Consider the following 13,477-nt stretch of genomic DNA (forward strand, 5'->3'; position numbering starts at 1 on the left):
ATCAGATTGACACAACCTTTATTTACTTCCAGTGCTCTTTCATCGTCATTTCAAACTTTTCGCCGGTTACGGAAGCTTCTCATACCAGCTATCCCGTCTCCAATTGAGAAAACTTTAAAGCTTTGAAAAAATTTTCTTCCCCAATCGCTTGCAAACTGTTTTTTGTTTTGTTTTGTTTTGTTTTTGTTTTGTTTTGTTTTTGTTTTTTTTCTACAGAATAATTAGATTACACATAGGATTAGCGAATTTATCAACGGTAACTTCCTTTCGAAGGCAATTGCCTCTGACATATAAAAGACCTTTGATAGGGTATGGCATAAAGGTCTACTTCACAAAATCTCCAGCTACAGTATAACTGGAAATGTCTTTTCAATTATTAACTCATTTCTCTCTGATAGGCTCATAAGAGTAGTGTTTGATGGGCAGAAATCAGAAGCTCACAGTATTAATGCTGGAGTCTCTCAGGAGTCCACCCTGAGCCTAACTCTCTTCTTGATCTGCATAAAAGATCTCCCAAACCACATCCTAAGATGATTTGTAAACCTTTATGCTGATGATACTACCATCTATGGCAACACTTCAAAGGCCATAAATGACTAAGTTCTCTCTGATTCTCTCTCCTCTAATCTCCAGCAGGAACACGTATATCAAATCCGTTTCCAAGGCTGCTGGAAAAATGACTGGATCGTTTTACCGCTCACCGGTGAATGCAATTCTCTACCTGTATAAGAGTCAAGTACGTCCAAGGATGGAGTACTATTTCCACATCTAGGCAGGAGCTGATAGAAACAGTCTATCCTGCCTTGACAGAGTTCAAAATATACTTTTTAGTGCGGGATATCCTTTTCTCTTCCCTGCAACCCCTTTTCCACAGAAGAGACGTTGCGAGCCTATCTCTGCTTTATCGTTATTTTCATAGCAAGTGCTCGTCTGAGCTCCAATCTATGATACCCCCTGTCCTGACTTTCATGAGACACACTCGTCTAGCTTAAAACACTATCAATAATGTCCCCCACTCTTTATCTGTGCCTAAACCTAAACGTAGATTCCATGAACAAAGCTTCTTTCTTACAACTGCACACCTGTGAACTTTGTTCCGCTTTCCTGCTTTCCAGCTGACTACAATATGACTGTCTTCAAGTCCAACGTAAACAAATTCTTGACGAGAAATCACCTTAAGTAATCTAATTTACTAAATTTCCACTACTAACGATTACTATGACATGTTCCTTTTGACCGCAGTACACACATTAACCCGTATCCTCGAGTGCCTTCCAGACCTTGTTAAGTTGTGACTCATTTGTAAAAAAGATTTAATCTTATGACAAATTCGCTTTTTGGAACAACTCAATCACTGCATCTTCTTTCATTTGCACTTTTCGTTTTTCATCTTACATTTCTTTTCTGCGTTTATAAACTTTTAACACTATTTTTTGCATATATAATTTGTTTTCATATAATGCAGTTTCAATTTAAGCTAGTATCAGCAAATTCATAGCTTCGTTATAATAATTTTTTTCATATATCAGTTTAAAAATGTCAGTTCAAGTTTTCAATCAATTTGTGAATAAAAACCAAAAGATATCTGTAGACAGGCAAATAACATTAAAATTAAATAAAAATTAATTAAATTAAAATTGAATGAAAATGAAAATCATTAAATAAAAGAATTGCTTATCAAACCAAAGCAAAATAGTCTTTAAAAATCAGATGCAGTGTTTGTTATCAAGATTACTTTTGTTAGTCAGCAAAAGTGAAAATGTTATAATGTTATAATATTACTAAAATCGCTAAATTTAAATTCTATCTTCTAAAAATAAGGAAGAAAAAAAAAATATTTACCGGATTGATATAATCAAAGATTTGCCGAATATCCAATCAAACTAAAGAAAATCTGTGGAAATATGTATATATTGGATTGTTACCAGTTTCCTTGGAATTATTACAATACGCGTTGGATCTTTTTACCTGGCGAATACCAAGAGCTTCCATTATAGGATTTAGCACACACTTTCGATTTGAAGTTCAATATCCTTTTTTTTTCTTTTTTTTTTTTTTTTTGCTGCATTACTAACAAATTTCCCTTATTCTATGTAGCTAAAATGATTTAAAAACTTTCAAAACATTTAATTTAATTTCTATGTTTATTACCTACAGAAAATCGGGTGCAAACCTTTTATAATATTTGCTAATATTTTTCCTCCGAGGAGATGTATAAACATCGAAAACTCATGGGTTAAGGAAATATATTTTACTATACTGTATTCTTTGTCTTGCATACAATAAAATTTCTTTATTTGAAATTTAACTTTCTCAAATTAAAAAATTTGAATTTCTAAATTATGATTTATTTGCCCTATCTAGGATATTGAGCACTTTTATTAGCTGCGATGGTCTTATATAAAATATTACATCCAATAATATTTTGCAAGATCGATAATCACTGGATTTGCACACCAGTAGATTTATTGTATTTCATTATTCTGAATAATTATATATATATATATATATATATATATATATATATATATATATATATATATAAAAGTGAACGTGTCTGTCTGTCTGTGTGTCTGTGTGTCTGTCTGTCTGTGTACATTTCCCTACGCAATAACTCTGTCAATTTTTAGTCTATAGACTCGAAATTTGAAATACCGGGTACTGAGATTTGGGAAAATCGATGTGACGGGTGTCAGCCAGAAATTTGGCTGTTAAGGGGTCAAATGTCAACGATTTGACCTTTAAGAACTCTACCAAACTCCTCCGACAATTTTGGGTCTAGACACTTGAAATTTTAGATATAGTTTCCTTGAACCTGGATCTAACTTAATAAAGTGATTTGAGCCCGAAACTATAAATTTTAAGGGGTCATAATAGGGGTCAAATTAAAAAAAAAAATTACTCTTTTTTTTTTTTTGCTCAGCATACACCTCCAAACACCCGGGCAACGCCGGGCTGAAATGCTAGTATATATATATATATATATATATATATATATATATATATATATATATATATATGCAACTTTGTGTATGAGTTCGTTCCTTATAGACTTCAAAACGGCTGAACAAATTTTCTTTAAAATTTACAGAACTTAAGTGTATAAGTCTAAGAGGGATCTTAGTTAAGTTTTGTCTCAGAATACCCACGATAATTATCGATAATCGATAATCGAACCATTATTTTAATTTATCTATAATCAGTAAAGGCATCTTTTCCATGTCGTCGCTTAGCAACAATGATTTAACAACAGGCCATGAAAATACTACTATGGGTAAAATAATAGCGTGTTTTTTTTTTTGTTTTTTTGTTTTTTTTTGCATGGCGTGGTCTGTAGGTTCAAACTCTGCACGTACTTTTTTTTCATTAACTGCAAAGAATTTTGTAAGACTTGAAAATTTATGGATTTTTTATTCATTTTATTTTATTTTACATAACGTGGTCTGAAGGTTCAAACCCCGCACGTAAATTTCTTAATGTTTTCTTTTTTCGTTTACTAGAAAAAAGTTTATATAAAATAATTTTATAAAATAAACAGTTTATATAAAATAATTTTATAAAAGAAATAGTAGGTCCTTTAGAGTGCAATGTAGAATAAAACATATTTTGATCTAAGTTACTGCATAGAAGCATGTGAAGCTTCCTCTCGGGGCATTTCGCGGATTTTGATGAGAATAAAAAATATAGGTGTGAAATATTCGTTGCTCATCATTCAATTCCGGGCAACGTCGGGTCTCCCTGCTAATATATATATATATATATATATATATATATATATATATATATATATATATATATATATATATATATATATAAAACTACTTCATTTATTCGCATAAATTTAATATATAAAAGTATAGATTTATGCGTAAACTTTAAGTATTTACTTCAAAAGTGCTCAATACGTAGGTAGAGCTAGTTAGTAATTTATAAAATATATATGGCGATTAAGCTACACTGAATATTCCGCGTTTCATCCAACTATAGGATTCGTCAGGCTTATGCATAGCCTGACGAATCCTATAGTTGGATGAAACGCGGAATATTCAGTGTAGCTTAATCGTCATATATATTTTATAAATTACTATATATATATATATATATATATATATATATATATATATATATATATATATATATATATATATATAAGCACCCGACAAGAATAAATATGAATACAGTGTATGAATAATGTAATAACATCAATTCATTCCCAGATGTAAAAAATTATTTACACTCAGCAAGATCCGAATTTAAACCATACGCCGGTCTATTAATAAATTACGCTACATACCATCACTCATCCATGTGAATCATCGTATCACCGTATTGCTCGGACCAAATTGACGCTATCTTCCATGGTCTTAGAAAGATCTCCAAGATGTAAGCAAGTATCTTCTGTCAAAAATTTTGTGTACGTCTTGACAGGTCTTTCTACTTTAGTGGTTCCATGTATAGGATCCCACAATACCACATCACTGACGATCTCATTTTTTCTTCTGTAGCAATGTCCGGCATATCGTGTTCTTCTTACTCTTATTATTAAAGAGATTCTGGAAAACCGACTATACAGACGACTAATGGTTGAAGATTAACACTGCATTCTAGTTCAAGTTCCATCTAACTTACTTTCAAGTTTGTTTTTTTTTTGTTGTTGTTTTTACTGAGAGTCCATGCTAGTGAACCATAAAACAGCACCCTCTCCACTACAGCTCTAAAAAGTTTTCCATGATCTGTTCCTAGAGGACAGATGCCCATATAACTTTCAATATGAATATACAACAGAAACAGATAAACATGCAACTTTCGTAAGCATCAATTAAGTTATATTTAGATAATACTAAGTTACAATTAAAGTCTATACATCCATATAGACAGACCCCGTAAACTCAGTACTTTCCAAAAAAGGAACATTTGAGAGATATCACCGGGCAATAAAAGCGGTGACCATCAACTGCTCCGTTTCAAATGGGTTGTAGGGCTTTTTTTTCTGAACATTATTGATGAACCCGTGTCAATGAACTGATAGCACATCTCTGGAATATGTAATATGTAGCTGTAAATAAATAACTTTTATAAAAGTAGGTATATATATATATATATATATATATATATATATATATATATATATATATATATATATATATATATACTCGGGTTTTTCAAAAGTAATAAACTAATGAATTCAATGAGGTTGTTAGATAGTGCTCAATAAAAAAGAGCTAATAATACTTATTTATTGTTAAATAAACATGTTTACATCCCGCTGCTACAAACAGCCATTTGTTTCAATCAAACAGATGTGTGTGTGTGTGTGTGTGTGTGTGTGTGTGTGTGTGTGTGTGTGTGTGTGTGTGTGTGTGTGTGTACGGTTATGAATTGTTAGGTCATCTCTTGGTCCTCAGATAAGCAAATCTTCAGTTTTCTCTGAGCATAATCTTTTGCTTCGTATCGATTAGTTTTGCCCTCGACAACGAAAAATCAATCTTATTAAATGTTTGGTACATCGTGCCTTAATGATTTGCTCTGAATCCATGATTGATTCAGAGATTCACTTCATCAATCATAAATTCAAAACAGATCAGCAATGCACAATGAACCAAACATTTAATAAAATCGAGTTGACATCTGGAAATAAGTTTGGCCTCTTTAGAACGTCTATTTATGCGAACGTCTATTCTAGTTTAACGTTATTTCAACGTATTTTCTGCTTGAACGTCTTCTCTATTTGAGCGTTTTTTCAATTTGAACGTCTTTTCTAGTTGAACGTATTTTCTATTTGAAACGTCTTTTATATTTGAGCGTCTTTTATATTTGACAGTCTTTTATATTTGGAAGTCTTTTCTATTTGAAGGTCTTCTCTATTTGAACGTATTTTCTATTTGGGTGCCTTTTCTATTTGACTGCCTTTTTCTATTTGAACGTGTTTTCTATTTGAAATGTCTTTTCTATTTGAAACGTCTTTTCTATTTGAAACGTCTTTTATATTTGAACATCTTTCATATTTGACAGTCTTTTATATTTGGAAGTCTTTTCTATTTGAAGGTCTTTTCTATTTGAACATCTTCTCCATTTGAACATCTCTATCTGAACGTATTTTCTATTTAAATGTCTTTTCTATTTGTAAGTCTTTCCTATTTGAACGTCTTTCCTATTTGAACGTAGTTTCTATTTGAACGGCTTTCCTTTTTTTTTTCTTTTTGAACGGCTTTTCTATTTGGATGTCTTTTTTATTTGCACGTCTTTTCTATTTTCATATCTTTTCTATTTGAACGTCTTTTTTGTCTGCACATCTTTTCTATTTGAACGTATTTCCTATTTGAACGTCTTTTCTATTTGAACGCCTTTTCTATTTGGACATCTTTTCTATTTGGGCATCTTTTCTATTTGAACGTCTTTTCTTTCTGAACGTCTTTTTTTGTCTGAACATCTTTTCTATTTGAACGTATTTCCTATTTGAACGTCTTTTCTATTTGAACGTCTTTTCTTTTTGGACATCTTTTCTATTTGAAGGTCTTGTGTATTTGAACGTCGTTTCTATTTAAACGTATTTTCTATTTGAACGTTTTTCCTATTTGCACGTCTTTTCTATTTGAATATTTTCTCTATAACCCTAACCCTAACGTCTTTTGTATTTGATTTGTAAACTGAGTAGCATGTTAAGGATCGTTGTCGTGTTGAAAGATCCAACCTGCGAATGTGTATAAATTTATCACCCCCAAATATTTCCCGTTAATCCTCCTTTTTAAATTATTTCAATATTCCCCACATATCGAGCAGCAAAATAATTTCCCTCCAAATTTTACTGTCGGGTTTGCATTCCAGACTTTTGCCAAAACATTTCTGTCGGAAAGTTGAATTTTCTTTTCGTCTGGCCAGCAAGTACATTTTTCTAAACTGGTGTCCGTTTAATTAAAAGCTCGATTGAAAAATCCATTCTAACACGAATGGACTTTTGTTTCAGAAAGGTTTTGTTTTTAATTGTACACTCCGAAAAGATTTTATATCGACGGAGTAAACGACTAATGGTACTCGTATGCATTTTCACCCATTTTTAATTTCTAGTTCTATTCTATATAAATAAAACAGTAGAAGTATATGCATGCGTGTGTCTGTCTGTAATCTGTAAATATGTAACTGATAAACTCTTAAACTACTGGTCACATAACATTGAAATGAACCGGAAATAGTTATTATACACCAAGGATGGTTTATAACGAGTAAAATCTTTGTTTGGATGGATGAATAACGCGTACAGACATATGTCGTCAATTTGAAATGCAAACTTCATTTCAAATTGTCGACATATTTTTACTTCTTTTTGCGCATGCCCAAATTGAATTCATTTCTTCAAATCGTTTAATATTAAATATTTCTTATTTATCTCTCGAGAGCTACATCGGTAGGGGACATAGCTGGAACGCTAAATGTTTCCGTTTCGATTCTAGCTAATGACACCCATTTTTTTTTTTTTAATCATAACTATATATTAGATACAATATAATATTCAATAGAGAATTAGGTCTGTAATAATAACTACGAAATTTGCATGAATTAAATTATATTTAAGCGTATTTTACGACCCGACAAGGTTGCACCCCCCTGCAAGTCTATAAACAAAGTACATCCAGTCAAACCCATGAAAGCCATGAAAAATACCAACTGTATTCATATATTTATTTTAGTTTGTCTTACGGCATATAAAAATGAGATCTGGTCTGTCACGCTCAAGTTTGAAATAGCATTTTCGTTAGTCGATCACACTCAAGATGAAAATAGCAGTTTTATTAGCCGATCACGCTCAAGCTGACAATAGCATTTTCGTTAGTCTGTCACTATGGTGAGAGCTGTCGGCTATCAACTAAATGGCTGTAGGTAAGATCTCTGGCTTGAGATTGATACCAGTCGATTTAAGTGATATTATAACGACATTATCTTTGGAATACTATATATATATATATATATATATATATATATATATACTAACTGGTTGACCCGGCGTTGCCCGGGATTGAATGAGAGTAACAAATGTTCCTCCCTCCCATACATTTATTGCATCGAAATCAGTGAAATCTCCCATTTTTTAATCAAATCGATTAATTGCCTGCTATAGTTATGAGCCACCTTCCCCGCAATGTACCGGAAGGAATCTTCATATGTCTCCCCGCAAAGACTTAGTCCACAATACATTGCATAATGGCTTCACTTAAAGTTTAAAATGCAAAAGTGATATGCAATAGCTCAATTTTCATTTCCCCTGCCATATAAAAAAAATTAACTGTTGATTTTAATTAGTTATTTTTACATGATCGCGAGGCGTAGAAATAAATATTCATTTCGAACACACACGTGCCATATAAAAGAATCTACAGTTGATGTTTACGCTGATTCAGCCTTTCCGTTTTGTGCTGTGATAAAACTTCTCAAATACACTTGTGATGTTAGGTTGGATAAAAGTGTAAACTTTGGTCAAAATAGGACTTCCTTCTTTAATCTGATTTCTTCAGTTATCGATTTTCTTTAATCTGATTTATTTAATTATCGATTTTCGTTAATCTGATTTATTCAATTATCGATTTTCGATACTACTCAGACGAATTCCGATAGAAAAGCTACGTAAGAACACACCCAGAAATATCATTTCGTGTGAAATTCTTAAAAATCGTTTTGCCATTTCCGAGTCTGTAAGGAACCAACTAACTGTGTTTTTAAACATTAAAAAGTAAATATTACCTTATTAAAAAAAAAAACAAAAAAACTTTTATTCGTTGGGGAAAATTTCCGATTTTATCCGAGCCGATTAGCGAATATACTTCCGGTTTACCATTTTGAGATGACGAAACATAACGATTCTGACTATAATACACTTCTTTTTTTTAATCGTTAAAATAGTAATACAGAAATCATTATTAAATAAAATAAAAATATTTTCAGTAAATGCGGAACAATTTTTATCCATGCACCATGAGTTGATGACTTCCGCTTTACAATATTTCAATATCTGTTCACAAACTTTTCTCTCCCAAAGGCCCGTCTCACGTTCGCATATAACAAAATATTGTTTTTGTAGATTTCGGTGTTAAAAACAAAACTGTAAATCATTTCCGTCGCAAAAAAATTCTTTACATTATATTAGGAATTTACTTTTTCGAAAACTTGGTGATCACTTTTCCATGCAAATTTAACTTAACATGAGCATTCACTTTCTGGCCACCTGAGAGAGAGGCCATTTTCATTCGTGTTTATTGCATATAAGGTTTTTTCGACAAGGCCGTTTGGTATGCGAGTGCGTATTTACCAGGCTTCGTTTACGCTCACGCATAGCGTAAACGGCGGCTAGGGCTGTGAAATGGAAAATAGTCCCAGAATCCAGGGGTTACTACCATGCAAAAGAAATCAAACAAAAATAAACACACAAAAATGCCGCTCTCTCACGTGGCCACAAAGTGGGTGCTCATTCCCAGTTACATTTACATCGCAAAGTGATCACCCACTTTTCGAAAAAGTAATTTCTTCATATCATGAAAACTACTTTTTTTGCGACGGAAACGGTCTGCAGATTTGTTTTCAGCACACCGAAATAAATCTACGAAGCATTATTTTTTATATACGAACGTGAGACAGGCCTTAAAGTAAAATAATACCGGATTTTTGAGGGGGAGATTGGCCGTTTAGTTGTACATATATCCTCAAATCAGGTAATCACTAAAAGGGACTCTTAAAACATCGAGCAAAAGTTTGTTTACATGTTTTACAACCTTTAAATGGGTAAAATATGATAACATACTTATTGAAAATGTGATCATGCGCTTAACAAATTAAAAAAAATAAACTGCAAGATGAAGTTTTGAAATGATTACGTCTTTCATTTTATTTAGAATGACAAACATTGACCAATAAAATGAAATTTTCTGTTCTTATGTAGTTTTGGTGCCGTGTTGAAATATATCGTTATTATTTGGAAAAACATTCTTACGGAGTAGGTGAGGGTGTTTTCTAACTATTTTGTGCATCCACCTTACATTTATCAGATATTAAAATATATATATGTAAACATAGTACGGTTACCATCTGCCATCGTATGCACCCGAGAACAATATTTCCTGTAAAATTAAACCATATTTTGGTGCTTATACATTTTTGATAGCACGCTATTTTTACATAGTTTTTTTGGTTAGATTAAACTTTCACGATATCTTTTTATTTTTTTAAATTTTTACTATCCTTCCCATGTTACGAATGCCTTTCAAAATATTAACATTATTATTTCAGCACAGTAACAAAAAATATATAAGTACCCAAAATTTTATTTTTATTACTAAAACTACAAATTGTTAGGTGAAAGTACAGTTTATTATGCATTTTTCGTATCGTGCTGAAATAATAACTTTTTTAATTTTTTTTATTTTTACATTGGCGAGGGGAGGTTATTTTGTAACTATACTGTGCTTTCAGCTAACAATTTATTATTAAACAAAAAGATAGCGTGTAAATATTTTTAAAAAAGCAGATTTGTCATTTAGTTGTACAAATAGCCTCCAACCCTGTTATCAAAAGCCGGGACACGTTGAGTCGACACCGGTGTACATATATCGTAAACAGAGAGTTTGTTTATATTTACTTGATTATTGAAAATATAATCCTGTGATTAAAATTTAATTAAAATTAACAACGTTGTTTGTATTTACGTGATTATTGAAAATATAATCCTGTGATTAAAATTTAATTAAAATTAACAACGTTGTTTAACAAATAAATCAGAGAAATAATGAAAGATGAAGTTTTAAAATGATTAAATGTGTTTTATTTTTATAATTTTAAAATAAAAACATTAAACAATATAAATAAAATGTTGGTTTTTTTCTCGAAAAGAAATAATGAAAGATGAAGTTAAATATTGAATTATTGTTGAGACGCATCATCAAATGCATCCGAGAACAACATAAAATGTAAAATCAAACCAAAATTCTATTTGTATTGTTCAATGTTTTAAATTTTAAATTATAAAATAAAAATTTTGTATTATAAAATAAAACAAATTTAATCATTTTAAAACTTCATTTTTCATTTCTTTTTTATTTGTTAAACAACGTACTATTTTTATTGTTTAATGTTTTAAATGTTTAATTATAAAACAATAATAAATTATAAAATAAAACACATTTAATCCTTTTATTTGTTAAACAATGTGGTTAATCTAAAATAAATTATACGTAAACAAACTTCTTGATATATTCCAGTGACGACCCAACGTGTCCCTTTTTATTGATAACAGGGTTGTAGGCTATTTGTACAACTAAACGGCAAATCTTCAAAAACAAAATATATATTGTTACATTATACGTCAGCTTTCTTTTTTCCCAGAAAACTTTTAACAGTGAAAATACACTTTTTTTTTTACAAGAAGTTGATTTTTATAAAAAAATATGAATCCTTTTCCTTCATTAAAGAAATTTTTAGGTGACATACAGATACGTTTCTACAAAGAAAACCGTTATTTTCTTTAGCCATTCTTACCATGGGGAGGGGATGGTGTTTGGTAACTATTCTGTGCTTTCAACTAACAATTTATTACAAAAAAAAGTCTTAACGTGGGGAGAACTGTGGTATTCATTCCAAAAGCCAGTTTTAATATGGCGTTCTTAATATGATGATTTTGCCATTACACCAAATTGAGCCACAGCAACGCGTGACAGGGTACAGCTAATATATATATATATATATATATATATATATATATATATGCGTGTGTGTGTGTGTGTGTGTGTGTGTGTGTATGTGTGTGTTAGCTATGTACACAGCAAATTTATTAATAATGATAAATTAAAAATTAAAATGTGAAAAGCCGGCATACCGGTTTGGATCCTCGCTCAACAGAGCTAAAATCGAGGTTAATAATGATTAAGAAAAAATACATATGAGGTGGAAATGTGGCGGGGAATAAGTGAAAAAAAAAAGAAGAAAAACAAGGATATAATCAGATAGAAACTACATTAAGTCACAAAAAATTTTCTCTATGTTTGCAAAGAGAAGGTCTCAAGGATTTAATAAAGGTAGTTTCTAAAATCTTCAAATGAAAGGAGAGTATGACCTGCTGAAAGCGGAGAATAAGTCGACACTAAAGTTTAAGGCACGTGCACGGTTATTTATTAAGTGCTCATAAATAGCCGAACGATAGCTAACTTTTCACTTTTTATTTGTTAATTCTAGCTGATGACACTCAAGTTATTTTGGTTTTTTAAACTTTTAAATTAGTACCATATATATATATATATATATATATATATATATATATATATATATATATATATATATATATATATATATATATATTCTCGTGGGAATTCTCGTGGGAATTCGTCAGGCTAATTAGCCTGACGAATTCCTATAGTTATATCTCATAGGATTAGCGAATCTCTCGACTGAGGCTTCCTTTCTAGGGTAATTACTCTTGACATATCAAAGGCTTTTGATAGGGTACGACATAAAGATCTCCAGATATGGTATAGCTGAAAATGTCTTCTCAATTATTAAATCATTTCTCTCTGATAGGTTTATAAGAGAAGTGGTTGATGGGCAGAAATCAGAAGCCCACAGTATTAATGCTGGAGTCCCTCAAAGGTCCAACCTGGGCCCAACTTTCTACATCAATCATCTCCCAAATCACATCCTAAGATCATTCGTAGACATTTATGTGGACGACATTACCATATAACACATATAAACACCGTAAATGATCAATTTCTCTCTGATTCTTTCTCCTCTGATCTTGAGTACGTGGTACAATAGGGAAAAAACGTATTTGGTTACTTTTAATGCATCTTAAACCAAAGCTTCTATCTTTACATTATCAACATCTGATCCCCATCTGGCATCAATTGAAATGAATGGCTCTCGTCTTAGGGAGGCTCCATGTTTTGACAAGCTTCTGGGCTTGACCTTTACTCCTGATCTGAAATGGAACACATACATAAAATTCATTGCCAAGGTCGCTGAAAAAATGGTTAGGATCCTTCTACTGCTCCATTAAATATCTCACTGATGATAAGTCAGGCATGTCCAAGGATGGAGTATTGTTGCCACATCTGGGCAGGGGCTGCTAGAAAGACTTATCCTGGCTTGACAGAGTTCAAAAATAGGCTTCTTAACCTAGTGGGGGGATGCACTTTTCTCTTTCCTAACCTCTTTTCCACAGAAGAGACGTTACGAGCCTGTCTCTCCTTTAGCGTTATTTCCATGGCACGTGCTCGTCTGAGCTCCAATATATGGTCCATCCCTCGCCAAACTTTAATTAGAAACACTCGTCTAGCTGAAACCATTGTCAATAATTTCCCCCACTCTTTGTCTGTGCCTAAGCCTAAACATAGATTCCATGGACAAAGTTTCTTTCTTAGAACTGCACGCTTGTGGAACTCTCTTCCGTTTGCCTGTTTTTTCAGCATACTGCAATATGGTAGTCTTCAAGTCCAACGTAAAC

The 13,477-nt window shown here is 31.8% G+C and overlaps 1 protein-coding gene across 1 annotated transcript in view; it reads right to left on the reverse strand.

Annotated features, from left to right (window-relative positions):
* LOC145293982 (uncharacterized) overlaps positions 1 to 13,477 on the reverse strand; it is a 235,513-nt gene that overhangs the window by 166,080 nt on the left and 55,956 nt on the right. The window lies entirely within an intron of this gene.

Source organism: Euprymna scolopes, chromosome 15 (genome assembly GCF_053919585.1).
Source record: "Euprymna scolopes isolate OS-2025 chromosome 15, ASM5391958v1, whole genome shotgun sequence".
In the NCBI taxonomy this organism is placed as follows: Eukaryota; Metazoa; Mollusca; class Cephalopoda; order Sepiida; family Sepiolidae; genus Euprymna; species Euprymna scolopes.